Raw genomic sequence first — 12,482 nt, 5'->3', positions numbered from 1 at the left:
GAAGGGACATTCTTTTGTGGAATGTCCCATGATCTGGCAGATCTCGTAGAACTGGTTCTTTGAACACAATCCCTTCGTATGGCCTTTTGTCTTGCAGTCTATGCACCATAACTTGTTTCCCTTCTTCTCTTTTTGCATGTTCTTGGATTCCTTCATCATTCGAATCATATCCTTTTGGAGAGCTCAGACCTTCTTGTTGCCCTTTTCGTCATCGCTACTTTCTTCTTTTGAAGAGGCGTTGTCATCTGAATAGGCTGAGCTACTCTTCTTTTTTGTTTTCTACTCACTTTCTAAGTTCGTCACCCAATTACATGCTTCAGTGTATGACAATGGCGGCACAATCTTCATTTTCTTCTATAACTTCGGGCGCAACCCTTCAATGAACCATCTTTTTTGCAACCCATCAGTTGGCTTACTTTCCATTTTATTTATCAAGTCTTTTAATTTCCTAGCATATACTCGGACTGTTTCATTTTTCCCTTATTTTGTATTGTATATCTCTGCTACGATCTCATTGTCATCACACAACAGTTGAAATTCGGTGATAAACTCCTTTCTAATGTTGTCCCAATTGGTTAATTTTTGGGGATCCGTATCGGCAAACCAATCAATAGCTACCCCCCTTAGGGTTGCCGAAAATTGTCAGACCCATTCATTTGTATTTGTCATACCATTCACCTTCCAAATTGTTTCGCATGTCTTGCAGTGTCTAATTGGATTGGTCATTCCATCACTATCAAACTTTGGCAATTTCTCCTTTGGTCCTGCCATTATTACGTGATTTTGTGTATGGGTGTTGTTAGGCACTGCGACACCGACGTTCTGCACTTTGGCACCAATGCTTTGTATTCCGACACCAACGCTCTGCACTCCGACACCAACGCCTTGTATTCAGACACCAACACTCTGGACTTTGACACTGATGTTGTTTCCAACAGCTGTGTTTTTTGGTGAAGAAGGGTCTTCGTTAAACAAAATTGTCCATTCTGGAACTATATCACGAAAAAAAAGTTCACTCCACGCTCGTGCTCCTTCGGCACTCTGAGCCATGCGAGTTAATTCCCTTCCGTCTGGTTTCTCTTCCTCAGTGAATACAAGTTCAAAAATTCCTCCCTTGCTTCTTCCACCAATTCCACCCACTGTCAAGTCTCCTCCAACAATTCCTCAGTGCTTCAGTGTCTTTAAGCAATCTACTGAAACCTCTGTCTGCGTTCAGCTTGTTGTGCCAAAATTAAATTTTCTTGTGTGGTGCATATTTCGTCTTTCCCCTTCAAATTATTCTTATTTTTGTTCAGCTGATTCAGCATTACTCTTCATTCCTCTGCCTTCGTTCCAAATCCATCGGGCAATGGCGCCAAATGTTTACCGTATGGGATAAATAGATTAATGCATACAGACAATAGACAAGAACAACAGAACTCCTATTATTCGCATATGCCAAACACATTACATTATGCTTGCTGATGATTACAATCCATCTCGGATGGTGTATATATACTTTCTGAAGAACCTTCCCAAAGGGGTCCATCGGCTACATGTCAGCTACATACAACATGTTGGCTACATAACAGTTACTGACGGCAACAGCCTGTCAGCCACACAATATTTACCGACGACAACTCTATCCCATAGCTTGACCTTCTACTTATATCATTTACATTGTCAAGTCGGCTAGAATACAACTTGGAGCAATTAATATTCATTACCTCAGTCGGCTAGAATCAATAGATAAATCAATTAAACTCAATATGCCAAAATAAGAAAATCATTTGATAGCCGACCTTGCTTGGTAGACACTAACTCAGAAGCGATTTTCCTGTGTTAACCAAATGAAGCTCGGTCAACACTACATACTGGCAAATTCCTTTGATAACCGAGTGAGCTCAGTTAGCATTGATTCCATCCAACATTTCCTTCATTAATCGAGTGAGTTCGACTAACACACATCATCTGCATACTTTCCTTTGGTGCCCGAGTGAATTTGGTAAACACTGCCTTCAGAACTAGGTAAACTCTAGATTGCTTGGTAGCCACAGAAAACTGTCTTCAATGCCCAAATGAGCTCGGCATATACTAACCGATAATGATATGACATTTGTGTAACATCAAAGACAATACACAATTAATCAATTTTATCCAACACTTTCGTAAGACAACAAGGGACTATCTCTTGTGCCAAGTGGTGTAGACTAAGTTTTCTCTAAAGGAATTCCCTGAAGTGTTCTTCCTCTTCTTTTTGGTGAAGAAAGTTCTAAATATTCAAGACTTTGAGCTTCTAGTCTCAATTCGTCTCATACAACACTACTCTTCATAATCATGAGTCTGAGTCACCAAATATGCAACAAAATAACCTCTAAACAAGTCTATTTTTACGGACAGCATATCAAAATCAACAAAAATATCAAATAAAATTGTTGTAAAGATCAGAACTGAAAGAACTTAGTCAAAAGAATTGTCTCAATGGACATGCCAAAATTGTTATGTCTAAAAGTTGCACCTTAACTAAGTTTTAAAACTCAATCACTTTGAGAAACATGGAAGTACTCCTGGGTCTGTGGGTTACCCAAAAATGGAATAGACCTCCGGATTCTAGGTCAGTTCCTATATGATACTTCACCTAAGACCGATGCACGAATGTAAAATATTTGGTTGGAAAAAGGTAAGAGAGACTTCTTGCTTGAAATGTAAATATTGAATTGATAAACTCAACTGAAATTTAAGGTGATATTATATGTTGGGTGGATATTTTGCAACCGACAGTTTTGGGTAAAAATTTAGTCGTAAAATAGGATGACCAACCACAGCGTGAGAGACAAAGTCTCTTCTACCTTTAAGGGAAGGCTCCCCTTCTCACCGTTCCTTGGATCAACTCAAGGTAAGCAAAAAATTGAGAGATTCATAAACAGGGTGTTACTATTATCCTTTCTTCTTAACTTTCAAGAAAGGACCCACTTATTCGAAAAGGCGAATAATGGGCAAGGTGAATCCCTAAATACACTTCTATCAAGAGATGGAAACAGTGATACCGATAAACTTTAACTAACTCAAAGGTTAGCCAAAATGTACCAGTTTGGCTCTAAGTCCCTTTTTACTTCTATATGGTAAAAGCTTTACAATTAGGGCACAAAGACTCCTAAAAGTAAGAACAATCTAACTATTTTGCGAATTAAGATGAAAATACAAGCTACAAACAAAGCTTCTAGCTATGGATTTTCACAATTGTTCCTGGTCAAAGCTCAGGCTTCAATTGTTTCTTAACTCTTTTCTATCAATTCACAAGATACAATATCAAACACAAAAGATAGTACGAATCAAAGATAACTTGAATGAATTATAGACAAAGCTTACAATTCACACAAGTAACAATTTCACTTAATCAAAGTTAAGTTTCAGATGCTCCTTTGTATTCACTCTCTCAAAATAATGCTCGCACAAACAAAGTTCTGCTGGCACAATTTCTCCAAAGCTCTCTTGCATAAAGATAATGATGATTTTACAATGAAGGGGCACTCCTTTATATAGGAAAAGAAGTTGAGAAAAAGGAAGAGGAAAAAGTGGGAGCAACTCAACCAACTTTGACCAAATCTAACTATAGAAACTAAAGGGTTACATGCATCTCGCATTACATCTTTTGTATACATGCAATTCACATTACATGCAATTACACTTTTTCATGTAATGCACTCTAAACAACTATGAAATAGAAATTATATAACAATCTTAGAGATTGCTTCTTAATGCCTTGAATTTCACAATGACGTCACGCACTGTGGGAAGATCAGCAATCTCCATGGCCTTTGATATGGCTTTGATTCTCATTGCATTTTCATATGCTGATTGCACAACTTTGGAATTTGTTGTTATATTATCTAACAAGTGTTTTGTCAAAGATTTGTACAAAACGAACTTGTTCATTGTATGCGAACCAAAATCTTCGGAATCTACATCAGCATTGAACCTGATTGTATATTTTGAATTCACTCTCTCTGCTGCCAAAAGATTACCAAGATTATCGGTAATACGGCATCCCAATTGCTCCAAATCACAAGGCTTGTTTCAACTGCTTGACAATCTTCAAGGGCCACTTGCAATTTTGTGATCAACTTTCTTAAGGTCTCTTCCTTGTAACTAATGAGTCCTTGAAATCTGAAGAACATTTCACATGACGGAAGAACGTCACATGAGACAATAGAATCCAGATCAAACTTAATCATTTCATCCCAATCCTCAAGGATTTCCTTCAAGTTATCTGCCTCTTGGGTCAAATAAGAAACTAAGCTTAGTTCCATTCTATTCATCTCTTTGACACGCCTTAAAACTACAAGTGTTTCTGTGATAGCTCAAACTCCTTCGGCAATGGTTTCTTGTATCTAAGACTTAGCAGCTTCAATCATCCTTCTTTCTTTAGATGTTTGTGATGTAACAATAACATTTTGAGAAGACTGCTTATAGATGACCTCATTCAAACGAGCTATTTCCTGTTTGAATTGATTCTTCTTCTCCCAAAGCTCATGACTGCTTTTTGATACATTTGTCAATGCATCTTGAGCATCTTGTAAACAACTCAAACGAGATTGCTTTCCAACTTCAACTTTACTATACTAAACTTATGATCAAAACTAGTAAGTTCTTCAACAAGTTTATCTACTAAAGGCTCAACAATCTCAACATATTTGGTTTTGTTAGAATCAACCAAAATTTTGAAAACAATCTTATCTTTCAGACATTTGGATTTAGTATTTTTCACAGGGAGATTATCAAGAGGAACAATTACTTTCCTTCTCTTTATAGTTGTTCTACTCAACCGTGCAGGTAAGCTGAAACTTTCATCCGTAGAAGTAGGCACAGTGGAGACCATTGGCATTGATCCTGATTGTATATCTGTAGTGACTAAACAGGATTCAGTTTGCATTGTTGTAGGCATAGGAATAGGTTGTGAAGATTTTGTCATGAAAAGTTCAAATCCTGTCAAAAATGTATCAAGTTGGGAAACTTGACCACTGGTAAGAGTCGGAAAATCTTCAAACACATTTGCTAAATGTTCATATTGATCATGTTTAGGAACACGAGGAGCAGCAAATGAAATCGGAAGAGTCATGTTGTTAACCTCTGAGACTAGAATGGTGTGAGTGAAAACAATAGAGAATGAATCTACATCATCATCAACCTCATGCAAAAAGGGCTCTTCATGTGGAGAAGACATGCAGGCTCGTGCAAGCTTTGGGGGAGATGTGATCCTAATTTCTCCTTCTTCATCTAAATCTTCTTTCTCGGATTCTGTTTCTAATTCTTCTTCTGATTCTGCCACTGATTCTTGAATTGGTTCAGGAACTTGAGATGATTTAGTTCCTTTACCACTCTTTAATTTGAATTTGAGAGTACTCTTGGCATTTGAAGATGAGGCACCATCTTTCCCTCTAATTTTCAGTTGTGACATCCTACCAGGAGGACCAAAACTTTCACAATCCAGACCCATCTTAGGATTTACTCTTTTAAGGCCCTTACTTTTCAACCACTTATTAGTGTTTGCTAAGATGGATTGAAACCTGTCCATAATAGATGTACCTTGCTTTTGTTTCCATTCAATAGGAAAAGGGCACATTTTATCAAAACCGCCTTGATGAAATTCCAGATCAAGAATGTTGCCATCATCTTCAACTTAGAAATCTAGAGGGATTTCCAACATATTAAGATCGATTATTTGTTGCAAGGTTAACCTGCAATAATCCATCTTTATAATGTCAAGTTTTGTTCTCATGTCAATCCAAATATCTTCAATGCGATGAACATGAGTGTAGGCCCTCTTTATTTGAGAGTTCATCTCTCGATAATCAAAATCAAATCTAGCCTTGAATCTCTTCAATGTAATCAATTGCAACTCTACTTCCATATTCTTCACATTAGGCACAGAAACAATTGAATAATTGCCAATAGATAAAGGCCTAGCTGAGGTGATGCCAAATCCGGGCCTATGTGACACATGCTGATCACTCTGCACGTCCATGAGTTGTTTGGCTAACTCCATTAGAATGATTCAATCTGTGGCATACCTAGGTAGAGTATACAACTCTCCTTCTAAATATCCAACTCAAGTATCTGAAAGTGAGAAATTGAAGAAAAATGCAGCCGTACTAGTTTACCTTTTCCCATGCTACATCAGATACTCTTTGATACACAACTGTTTATCAAGCAGACACTTGTAATGTCCAAAGAAGGCATCTTAGACTCTTCTGTAATGGAATTTACTGTTAGCCAAAGTGATTTGGTCATAGTATTCCCAAACAGGTACTTGAAGACGATCACCTTTGGTGGAAAGACCCGAAAAAGATCTCATGGTAACAACAATGTAAACTAGATAAGAGTTCATGTAAAAAGGTATTGATGTTCCTACATTGCATATCTATTGATAGAGCGCAGTACCGATAAGCTCTCCCCAAAAGATGTGTTCTTTCTTCTCTATAATTTGAAACATAAATTTGTACATCCAAGGCTCAAAATCGGAAGAATCCTTAAGACCACAGATCCTACTGAGAAGGATGATGAGATCCTTGTATTCCTGTTTAAAAATTGACCGATGAAGAGTCTTTAGCCACCTGGAAAAATTGCTCCTTTTGTTGTCTAACCAGTAAAGGTTGACATACTTCTGATAATTGTTTTTTTGCTCATTCCAACAAGCCAATGACGATTCTATGGTCAAATCAGCACATTCTGATTTACGAGGAACTTTGAAGATTTGATCAGTCACTTCAGAATCAAGGCTAATGATAACCTTAACATCAGAATCTTTGATATTCTTTGTCTTAGGAGTGAACCGTTGAGCGAATCCATAAACAAAATCAAGTTCTATAGCCGCCATGGGAAACGTCGAAACCAAATGGATGTTGCTTCTTTTAATATGTTTCATCTCATGAGTAGTTGGAGCTTCAATCCTTTGTAGAAAATCAGCCACATCTATATGACCAATCTTGGTGTCTAGCACGTTATCCAGAATAGATGTGACTGAAGAAGGAACTGCATGAGTCAATTCTTTATCATATTGATATTTCATCTTGCCCTTGGATTTGGATGGCGAGGACATATCTTGTGCTTGTGTTGAAACACAAAAATCTCAAAACATAAATACATCATCAGAAGGAATCTCCATGCAAGTGAATTCCGGAGCAGTAATGAAGATTCGAAAAAGGAGTGACTTTCAAAGAGAAAGCATATGCATATGCAATGGAATGAATAGTGAAATAGAATGACCAGAATGTGGAATGAGATGATATGAAACTGTGAATATGAAAATGGAATGGAATGAAAATTCGAAAGTGAAACACATAAAGATGCATGCAAAGTGAAAGTTTTTGATTTCGAAAGTGACTTAATGTTTCCAAAGTTTTATTTTATGAAACATGTGTATATGTAAATGCAACATGTAACGGAAGGTGAAAAGTGAAATAAGATTAAGTACGAATGAAAGTTACATTTTACATGTATATGCGAATGAAGGGTAACATGTAAAATATGTTATGAGGTGGAAACATGTACCTTTTCATGTAAGTGTGAATGCATATGTGAAGATGGAAATGAAACATGGAGGTGGGATAATGAGTTATATAGTCACTTTAGGAGGAAGGAATAAGTCAAAGTACACGGAAAGCGAAAATGACATCTTTTGTACTTTTCAAAATATGACTTTTGATCAAAATCGGACCTTTTGGATGCAATTACACATAAGGCATTTCGTGTAATCGTGTTGTGCAAATGGAAGCAAAAAATAAGATGGATGAAAATGGAAACGGAAAATGGGATTACATGCGTGTGCGGATGGCGAATGAGGTGAAAAACATGTAATCGCATTTATCGGATGATATGTGAGATGTAATGACATGGAAATGGAATGTGAAAAATGATAATGCTTTTGCATGTAATGAAGGAAAAACAAGTTTTTGGGAAAAAACTTGCAACTTCTCCAAATGGAGAAAAACCGAAAAACAAACATACAAAACTAAAACAAAAGAAAAAACATACCTTTGAAAACAATTCAAAACATGCCAAGATGCAATGCACTCCATAGTTTAAATTTGAATTTGTAACTTGGGGAAGAAACAAAAACATCAAAATGACGGAAAATTTCATATTTAAAGGAAAAATGCACATTCTAAGGCGAAGGATTTTACAAATGGAAACCATTCAACGATTTCATGCATAAAATCAGCAAAGATAAGCATGAAATAAAATGCAAGAAAGAAGAGGTCAACTTACATGAAGAATAAGTGCCAAAAATGAAGGTAAAGACACTCTATGTTTGAAATCTTCTTCAAAAATGGTGAGAACTTTTCCAATCTTGCAAATTCGAATGATGAAGGGCAGCAAACAAGGAGATTATTATGCAAAATACCAAAAAGTGCCCTAGCTCCTCTCCCTTTTCCAACATTTTAAAGATTTCAAGCTCTTGGGACCTTTTTTGCAAAAACGTGTTTCTCCAAACAAATTGATTTGGTGTTTTAACACCAAAATGATGATCACAATGCAATGTAATCAGCAAATAAGGCCAAAACGATTAGATTCCAGGCAAAAACATGTTCCAAATTTGAAGATTTATGGAGTTCTTTGCAAAATCGTGCCCTAGCTAGGGAGATATGAACACGTTTTTTGGCTCAATAAACTGATTTTTTATGGAGGCAAAATGATCACCAATCCAAAACACCTTGAATGCAAGAAATTTCATTCAAATCTATGGAGAAAATCTCTAGTTATGGCCAAAATCAAATTGTTTTGGAGCAAGAACACATTTTCTTCACAAAATAGGACATTTTCATGACCATTGCATATTTTAAAATATGTATGCATGTAAAATCGGACCTTGTGGAGTCCATTGTATGTTTTAAAATATGTCTTTATGCATAATCTCACTTTTTGAAGGGCATTGCATATTTTAAAATGTGTTAGACTCCAAAATCGGACCTTTTTGAGTCACATGTCTCACCTTTTTGATGCATAAGCACAAAAACTCAACTATTCGTGTCATTGCATCAAAAAGGTCCACTTTTACAAGTTTTTGATGTAATGGCATGAAAAGTATCCTCAAAATGAGTTTTTATATACAATAACATGAAAAGTTTCCACTTTTCATAATTTTTTATATGCATTTGCACATTAAAAGTCCACTTTGAGGCATTTAAGTTATGTATTTCACTTAATTTTATAAAAATGTCATCAATATGGGTCAAAAATAACATTTATGCATCATAGTATTCAATATAATACATAAGCATTATGTTAAAGTGACATTTATATAAGTATTTGATTTTAAAATAAAAAATTTAAAATGTAACTATATAGTTCTATAGTCACTTTAAGTGAAAAATTAAAAAGTAACTCAACTTAAAATTATAACATAAAGTGCACTATAGTCACTTTAAGTTATAAATTTAAAAGAAAAGTAACTTCAAAACATAACAAAAAGTGATTAAATGTTATATTTTTGAAAAAGTGAATGCTTTCCAGGCTTCCCCTGTGGAACTTTGGAATGCTATGCTTACAAAGATTACCAAAAAGCTTGATTATTGGATCACTAAGCTGCTTTCTCTTGCTGGTAAATTTTAGATTTGTTCTAAGATTTTGGCTGCCACCCATGTGTTTTATTCTTCTTGTTGGGCTCCCTCCAAAGCTTCATACCTCAAATTAGAACGTTTGCTCAGAGATTTTCTTTGGGCCTCTGGTTCTGACCATCATGGTTTTCACAGAGTTGCTTGGGATTTCTGTTGTCTCCCGAAGGAATCTGGGGGTCTCGGCCTGCTTTCCACTCGGAAGCAGGGCCTTGCCCTCTGTGCTAAATGGATTATCAGAGCTATTTCTGGAGATGAAGCTTGGAAAATTCTTGTCAAACATTGCATCTCTTCAGGCTTCCCTGCTAACAGACCGGCCTGGAAGGGAATTGGTTTTCAGACCCTTCTCACTATGCGAGAACCAGTGGTCATACAGGGCTCCTTCGTTATAAAGAGCATCTGGAAAGCCTGGGAAGCTGTTAAACCTTGGCTTCGTTGGGCTGGTAATGAGTTCCGCAATGGGCTGTCCTTAAATCAGCAGAACATTTGGTGGTCTCCCCTGTTTGCCTTCTAGGGTATTCCTCTTGCCAAGACTCAAGGTGCCAGTGCTCTGGGTTTCTATAAACGAGGCATTTGCACTACTAAGGATATTTTTTCAAGTCACCATGAATTTCAGGTCTTGGGAGGATATGCAAGTTCAATACCGCCTTGTTCGCGCCGATCGTCAGACTTATGAGCTTCTGTTGTCTTCCATCCCTGTGCACTTACTTCATAAAGTGGGGATTCAGTCTGTTCGACCTTGGTGGTATGATTGGAAGTGGTTTCCTGCCACTCCATTTACCAATTATAAGCCCAATATGGGATATAGATGGCTTTCGCCCCACCTTCCAATGGTAGACACGCTTAATCAACGGTGGCATTTGCAGTCTTCGCTTTCTCAATGGAGAAAACGGTTCGACACCATTTGGAGTGCCATTACAGAACCTAAGATTGCTCACTTTGCTTGGTGCCTTGCTTTCCAAGGTCTTCCCCTGCGGCCTCGGCTCAAGCACATTGGGGTTCCTGATCCCAGATGCCCCTTCTGTGGCCAACCTGAGTCCTTTTTGCATATTTTTTGGTTTTGCAAACGTGCTCAGAATTATTGGCACTGGATCCATGATTTTTTCAAGCCTTTCAGGCCCGAACCTTTTTCATGGCACATGATCCTTCTGGGTGACTCCCCCAGATTTCCTCGTAAGTTTTCCCACATTTGGCATACCTTCAGGATGAAAATTTTGTTTTCTCTATGGAAAGATAGGAATGCAGTTTTATTCACTCACAGTTTTTTGGATGTTAACATTGCAATGTACACTAAGGCATGCATTTGTAACAATGTCATTATGCAGATACAGGTGCAAGCTAATAAAGTTGCACTGGAGGTTGCCCACTTACAAGAATTGTTACACCACTGGGGCAATGCTCCTTGTACCATTTCCAGAGTGCCTCCGGAGGCCTCAGCTGATGCTTCCTCATCTCGCGGTCGCCGTTCTAGACGCCAGTCCTCTGGCCACCATTTTCACACGCCGCGCTCCCAGGGTCCCCGCCATCGCTCTCCCAGCGGTGGTCATGGCGGTTGGAGGCGCCGCTCCGCTTCCCCACCACGTGGTGGTGCTGGCTGGTCCCCGACTCCCCCCCCTGGGTGGGCTTCTGGCTGGTCTCCGGCTCCTCCCCCTGGACAGGCACACTCTGGCAAGTTTCCCCGGCTGGCCTTGGCAATTTCTCCTCCGTGGCCAGACAAGAAGGATGCGGAGACTGCAACTACCCCAGATCCTGCAGATACTGCTGACGGCTGGACTGTTCCTAGTCCGCCTTACAATCCCACTGATGTGTGGGGATTTCCAGATAAAGATGATCCTCCTCCCTCTGCTGGTACTGCCTTGGCAGCATCAGGTTGTTATATTTTTTTTTGATGAATAGTTTATAGTTGTTGGCTGCGGCCATGTTGTTTGCTCCGGCTTTGGCCGATTGAACTCATTCGCGGGGTGATCCTGTATCCCCCGGCCCTTTTTTGTGAATTGTAATCTTAGTAAATTTTATTAATTGAAAAGGACTATTCATCAAAAAAAAGTGAATATCAAAATGAAAATATAACATCAGTTTTATTAATTCATGCTATTGCACCTAAAATGTCCACTTTTGAGGCACTAAAATGACCATATCTCTTGACTGACAACTCCAATTGACCTCTAGGTTAGACCGAATCGAAGGGAAAAATGAAAGACATGACATGAGCAAATCCAAAGGACTAAAAACAAACAAACGCAAGCAAAGAACGGACTGTGAAGGCTTCAAAAATCAAGCAAAGGTTCAATAGAAAACAAAATGAAAAAGACTTGACGAAGGCCTTCAATAAAACAATTTGATATTTAGATTGAAATGGATCAATCAATCAACATTAAGCAATTGAATATTAAATTCAAGCTTAGAGAAACGTGAAACTAGCTTGAAATGGTTTTGTGTTGTTACCAACATTTTGTGGTGACAAAATGCAGAACAACAATATACCAAAACACTTAAGATAAAAAAATTATTGACTTGACATAATGAAGCTTTACTTTACAGTTCAATATGTGCACAATACTGATTTCAGAAAACATGTATAATATCAATTTATAAAGACAAACTTTAGACAAATTGCTAATAGGAATAATGATATTCACAATTAGCAACCTGAAAACAAGTACAATTTCACAACTTATAACCTATATGAGTATTCCAAAATTCACTTGTAGATGCTAGAACTGAGAAAGATTCAAAACAAATCACAAAATTACATCAAATTAGTGACTTACACAGAAAAGTGAACACAAAATGGGCTCCCAAATTGTTCTTTATTCAAGCTCCAAAGGTAGCACAATAACACTCATCAAACTAGTTACAAAGTAATCTACAAAACTATCATGAAGGACC

At 37.6% G+C, this 12,482-nt stretch overlaps 1 long non-coding RNA gene across 2 annotated transcripts in view; it reads right to left on the bottom strand.

Moving 5' to 3' along the window:
• The window catches only part of LOC149546554 (uncharacterized), a 202,107-nt gene that overhangs the window by 137,806 nt on the left and 51,819 nt on the right, over positions 1 to 12,482 (bottom strand). The gene's annotated exons all lie outside the window — the stretch shown is intronic.

This window comes from Cupressus sempervirens, chromosome 7 (genome assembly GCF_028749045.1).
Source record: "Cupressus sempervirens isolate cs-2001-9-10 chromosome 7, ASM2874904v1, whole genome shotgun sequence".
Taxonomy (NCBI): domain Eukaryota; kingdom Viridiplantae; phylum Streptophyta; class Pinopsida; order Cupressales; family Cupressaceae; genus Cupressus; species Cupressus sempervirens.
Note: the sequence above shows the minus strand (reverse complement) of the source record. Positions and strands in the feature narration are given on the sequence as shown.